The 6,241-nt window shown below is 43.8% G+C and overlaps 1 non-coding gene across 1 annotated transcript; it reads right to left on the bottom strand.

Moving 5' to 3' along the window:
• Positions 1–3,746: 3,746 nt before the first annotated feature.
• Positions 3,747–3,910, bottom strand: LOC137752316 (U1 spliceosomal RNA). The gene has a single exon (XR_011071159.1). It is a non-coding gene; the product is annotated as a U1 spliceosomal RNA (small nuclear RNA).
• Positions 3,911–6,241: the final 2,331 nt, after the last annotated feature.

The raw sequence follows: 6,241 nt of genomic DNA, 5'->3' as shown, positions 1-6,241 counted from the left end.
AGGTCCAAAGGTTAGGACTCAGCGCTTTCACTGTGGTGGCTGGGGTTCAATCCCTGGTCAGGGAACTAAGATCCTGCAAGCCGTGTGGCATGACCAAGAATAATAATAATAATAATATAATAATAATAATAATAATAATGAGGTCATACTTGATTAGGGTGGGCCCTAAATTCAGTGACTGGTGTCCTTAAAAGGAAAGATTCTAAGTGTTGTATTTATTTCAGAGCTCTCCCTATTATCTGAAGTTACTGGGTTTTGGGGTTTTTTTTCACTTCTTTATATGTCATCCTCTACTAAGCTGGAATGGACCCTATTTATCTGTTGTTGTTGGTTTTTTTTCTGTATTCCTCCGTGTCTTTAAGAGTGCTTGGTACATGGTCGATGCCCAGCAAACATTTCTGAAATCAATGAATGAATATGGCTCTAGCCGCCTAGGGTTGTTGTAATAAAGCACCACGAGCTGGGTGTGCAGCAACCCCCCATATAAGCAATTGATTCGTTCATAGTTCTGGAAGCTAGAAGCAGCAGCAGTTCTCAGCATGGGAGGCAGGGTATGGGGGAGAAATATAGATGGAGATGTGCCCTCTAGGAGGAAGCAAAACCACCAAGTGAAAAAAAAAACGTCTGGTCCAGGTGATGATGGGGTGCAGCCGGAAGAAAGTCTATATTGAGGAGGTCAGGACCCTGGGCCAGTTAGACCTAATCTAGTGAAACTGATGTAGAGAATTTGCAGCCCCATAGCTCATGCACATGGTTAAGTGCCCTTGATAGGAATCAACTTTGAAATGGAATGCATGACCCTGAATAAGGCATTCAGTAATTCCCATGGATGGTGGGACTGGCACAACTATGGTACACAAGGAAACCAAATCCAAATCCAGAACGTGTCTATTCCACTGAGGACAAACTGCTGCCCTAGCTACAGTGGAAGGGCCCATGGCCTCAAGATGCCATGAGATGGCTGGGGTGGCTTTGGGTACCCAAGGTGTGGCACCATATTGGGGCATCAGGGTTGCTTGCTGTTGCTGTGGGCCAGCTGGACGCTCAGCGGTGACAGCAGCCAGGCTCACTGGGAGAGAAGGGGTCTGTATTACTGAGTCCAGGCACGGTTTCCATCCCCAGCACCTCTGCCACTTTGTTCGTGAACTCACTGGGCAGGTCTTGAAGAGGCTGAGCAAAGAGCTGTCGTAGGGTGGGAATACTCAATTTGAAAACATCCTCAGCAGCGAGGGACTTCCAGTGGGCATTCACGTGGGACAAAAATATTGTCTCACTGTGATGCCAAAAGATACATCCATCTATTCATATATCTCTTCCCTAGAACTTGTTACAAATCTTCCAACCATGAATTCCTATCATCTGGCTAAAATTTTAGCCATGATAGATGACAGATAGATAGATAGAAAGATAGAAAGAAAGTCAGACAGGAGGGAGGGAGGAAGGGAGGAAGGAAGTGGGGGGAAAGGGACATATCCCTTCATGTCTGTTCATATTTCTCAGGCCATTCCTTCTAGGCAAAGTGGGTAATGATGCGTATGTACCACTCAAAATTTTGCTGACAGGGAATATCTCACATCAACTTATTCAGTGCTATCCCTGAGTGTGGCTGATACACCACAGCGGTTCACGTCTCCCTGAGATAAGCACTTAGTGCAAAGCCTGCTACTTCCTGATCTACAGGTCCTATCAGCATGATGTTATCAATGTAGTGGACCAGACTGATACCCGGTGTAATGAGATGATAAAGTCACTGCAGACCAAATTGTGACAAAATGCCTTCTGTCACTTTATGTCATTCTACATCAGGATAACATCCAACAGCCTATTATGTTCCCTGTTTATTGGGTGAGAGGAAAGAAACTGTCAGCTCAAGAGCTACATATCGGGTACCAGGTGCTGTGTTAATTTTCTCTAGGAAAGAATTCTATCTAGAACAGCAGCTGTTAATAGAGTTACCATCTGATTAAGTTTATAGTAATCCACTTGTTTTATTCTAGATCCGTCTGACTTCTGCACTGTGTAAACCAGAGGAGTCATAAGATTTGCCACCTATAGAAGAGTTACTAGTTATCCAGTGTCTGTGCTTCTCTTATTCCGCAATAACAGAACCTTGTTGGCAGCTTGGCACATGGTCCTTCCAGCTAAGAGCGGCTGTGGGACTAAATTCTGGCTGATGGGACATAGGTGGAGGAGTTTTGTGATTATATTTAAGGGTGTTGGTTGGGGGCCTTATCCTTCCCTTCTTTATTCCTGCTGCCTAGAATGAGAATGTAATCAGTGGTCTTCCTGCAGCTGCAAAGCCATATGAGTGGATGAGATCACCTTGGGGGTCAGTACAGTTGATGGAAAGTAAAGTTCCATTAGTAGGAAGATGAAAAGAAATCAGAAGAGGAGACTAACTATAAGGTAGGAGGAGGATCAAAAGAGAGTTATGCCCTAGAGAGCAAGAGAAGAAAGTGATTTAAAGACAGCTGTTCAACAGTATTACATAATACTTAAAGGTTGAGTAAAACGTGGAATGAGAAATGATTATTGAATTCGGCAACATGAAGGCTCCTGGTGACTTTTGGGCTTGTCTAATGTCTTCTTGTGATTAAATTCAGGTAAGCATTTTTGGCAAGAATAACACAGAAATGATGTTGTACCCTTCCAGAGAAAAAGAACTAACAGGAGATGAAATAAAATTCATATTTTATGGCAAGACAAGAAAAATTTAAATATTCTCTGTCCGTTTGGGCCTCCTCCCTCCCCTTTAGTGTGTATCGTGCCTCTGCATTGACCAGACCTCCTTGGGAGATAACATTCCTTCTTACCCTTGTAAAGAGTCAGGATGACCCATTACTTGATAAATCCTCAGGAGATAACCTGCCTTCTTAATCTTGTAAGGTGTCACATGTCCCATTACTTAATTTGTACATGCAGATCTGGATTGTGTAACTCTCAATACGTCATTTGACAAATTACCCTTTGTCTCAAAAACATATATAACTGTGCTTTGATCTCTAACGGGGCAGGACAGTCGTCAGAGCTTTCTAAAAGACTGTGTTCCGGGGTTATAATCCTCAGGTTGGCACCAATAAAACTTTCCATTTCTTTCTTAGATTGACTACTGATCTATTTTTCATCGACATATACATATACATATGTATAGATACATGTATACCTATATAAGGGAGAGTTATTATGAGGAATTGGCTTACATGATTATGAAGGCTGAGAAGTTTCACAATCTGCCATCTGAAAACTGGAGACCCAAGAAAGCCAGTGGTGTAATTCAGTCCAAGTCCGAAGAAGGCCTGAGAACCAAGGGAGGCAAAGATGTAAATACCAGTCCAAGAGCAGGAGAAGATGAGATGACATGTCCACTCAAGCGGTGAGACAGGAAAAAAAGGCATGAATTCCTCCGTCTTCTGCCCTGCTTCTATTCAGGCCCTGAACAGGTTGGATGATGCCCGCTCATAATGGGGAGGGCAGTCTACTTTACAGAGTCCACTGATACAAACGCTAATCATCCTCACAGACTCACCCAGAAACAATGGTGAACCTGGGCACTCTGTAGCCAGTCAAGCTGACATCATATTAGGAGATACATGATGTAGATATGTTTCAGCATTGGTGATATTCACTCAGTCACAGGTTTCTCCACTGTGAATTTACTATTGCCCTTTCAACTTACTAAGGGTTTTGTGGGGATATACCTTGAGTCTATGCCAATATCCTGTTTCTTTTTTTTTTTTTTTTTTTTCCAGGGGAGAGCACGAACGCAGTCCTCCACTACCACAAATTATGCAGTCGAGTTTCCCATACTTGGGGAAATCTCAGGGGTCAGCACATCCAGAGTGCAATGGATGAGGCTCGCCCTGGGAAAACCACCTCTGTGATCATGGCATCTCCCCTGCCAGGTAAGTATGCGATATCTTGTTTCTCATCATATTTTTGCCTATTAATTTTAGCATTTATTCTTACCTGTAACTATTACTACTGTGATGTTTACCACAAGGTAATTTTTAACATTTCTGCCATCCCTTCTATACTTGTTAATGGGGATCTAAAAGAGTGTTCTGCTCACTTCTAAGTGAGAGTGGGTAGGACAGTGTCCTGGCTGCTGGCTCTGTGGTTTGTGGTCATGATTCATGGTCACCTTCGTCCAGTAGAAATATTGGGAGGTGGATGGAAAGGCACCAGCCTTCTGACCATGAAGAAAAGAATTGACTTTCAGTTTTTCATATTCTTCTCCAAATTTTATGTGATTACATTACTCTGAATTTAATAATAACACTTTTACAGTAAAATAGACCATAACATGACTGATTATCTTCTGGGTGACTATACTCATTAAGCCAGAAAGAAAAGAGTGTGGGTAGGGTAGAAATGACATGAAAATTTCTCATTCAATTTCCCCTGCATGTGAGAAGCAGAGAAAGGACAGACTTCTCAAGCTCAGTGTGAATGATATGATGACCTTTATGAACCCTGGCAGCTTTAGATCATCTAACAAAGCCTTTTCATGGACTTGGCTGGAGGCTCAGGAGGTGCTTTTGACTCAAGAAAAATACCTTGATTTGAAAGGGGTTTTGGTTTCTATTTTTTCCTTATAGGAGCAGAAAACACAACCTTTCCTCTCCTACAGAAAACTGCACTCTGTAGGTAGACAAATAAGGGCAGGATCTTTTATCCGATGAATTCCAAGTGTTTTAGGGTTGGGAACTCACCATTCCTCACAATCCTTCCTTACAGGCAGGCATGGGATAGAGAATTATTAGTCTTTGTGTAAAAACCAAGGGAAGGAGGGCACAATTACAACAAGAAAGAACAAGCTGGCCTCTGCAGACAAGTGGGCTGATGGCTGGGACATCAAACAATTGCAGCCCTCACTGCTAAGGTCTACTGCCAGTAACTCATGCAGGTTCATTCCAGAGCCCTCTCTCCACTGCCCTCACTTCTCAGGGTTTGCTCTCCAAATCCCTAGACTTCCCTTATTCCAAAATAAGCCTGGAAACACACTGCCTTGCTGATCTTCAATTAATTCCTTGATCAGACTTTGACCCTACACGAGCCTTGCATCAACAAACGACAAAGGAGTGAAAATGAAATTTATACCTCACATGTTATCCTTTTGCCATCTGACCAAGAGTATTCCTAACACCAGATTCTTTTTTCAGAGCGGGTAGAATGTTGAAGGAGGGAAGATTGAGGACTGGACTGTCCTGATGGGTCTGTCCACCCAAATACTGTTGAGTTCATCTCCTTGAATCTCTAATCCCATCTGCTTATCTCAGCTCCAGCTCCACCACTCAAGCCCAGTGAAGAGTATTTCTCTCCTGGAAGATAGTCATACTGGCCAGAGAAGTCCTGCATTCACTCCAGCCGTGGTTCTCAACTGGGAATTTGGCTCCCCCAGAGGACATCTGGCAATGTCTGGACACATTATCAGTTGTTACAACTAAGTGGGGGGGAGGCAGGGGCAGTGACTACTGCCATCTAGCGGGTAGAGGTCTAGGACACTGCTATGCATCTTGCAATTCACAGGATAGCGCCCACCACTGACAAAGAATTATCTGGTCCAAAATGTCGATGGTGCTGAGGTTGAGAAAGCCAGCTCCAGTTCCCCTGCAATACCTCGAATACATAACCATGACCTTTTTTTAAAAAAATTAATCAATTAATTATTTTTAGCTGCGTTGGGTCTTCGTTGCTGCACGCGGGCTTTCTCTAGTTGCGGCGAGCAGGGGCTACTCTTAGTTGCGGTGCGCAGGCTTCTCATTGCGGTAGCTTCTCTTGTAGCGAAGCACGGGCTCTAGAGCGCAGGCTCAGTAGTTGTGGCGCACGGGCTTAGTCGCTCCGCAGCACGTGGGATCTTCCCAGACCAGGGATCCAACCCGTGTCCTCTGCATTGGCAGGCGGATTCCTAACCACTGCGCCACCAGGGAAACCCCCATGCTCTTTCTTTAAAGAGCAACTTGTATCATGTCACCCCATTGCTTAAAACCTTTTAATCTTTCCCATTTTTCCTAGTATGAAGATTAAACAGAAAATCCTTAGCTCCTTGAATCTGCATGAACTGGCAGCCATCCTCTCTCTTTTCTTGTACTCTGTGCAGTAACCAGACTAACTTTATTCCTGTTTCTCTAGAAAGCATCATACTTCCTCCTCCCTCACAGGGTCTTGGCACATGTTATTCCCTCTTATAAATCATTTCCCTCCCTCTTACCAGCCTCTCCCCGTTTTGTCTACTCACTGC

This window comes from Eschrichtius robustus, chromosome 18, assembly GCF_028021215.1.
Source record: "Eschrichtius robustus isolate mEscRob2 chromosome 18, mEscRob2.pri, whole genome shotgun sequence".
Classification (NCBI taxonomy): Eukaryota; Metazoa; Chordata; class Mammalia; order Artiodactyla; family Eschrichtiidae; genus Eschrichtius; species Eschrichtius robustus.
This window is presented reverse-complemented; position numbering and strand designations above follow the sequence as displayed.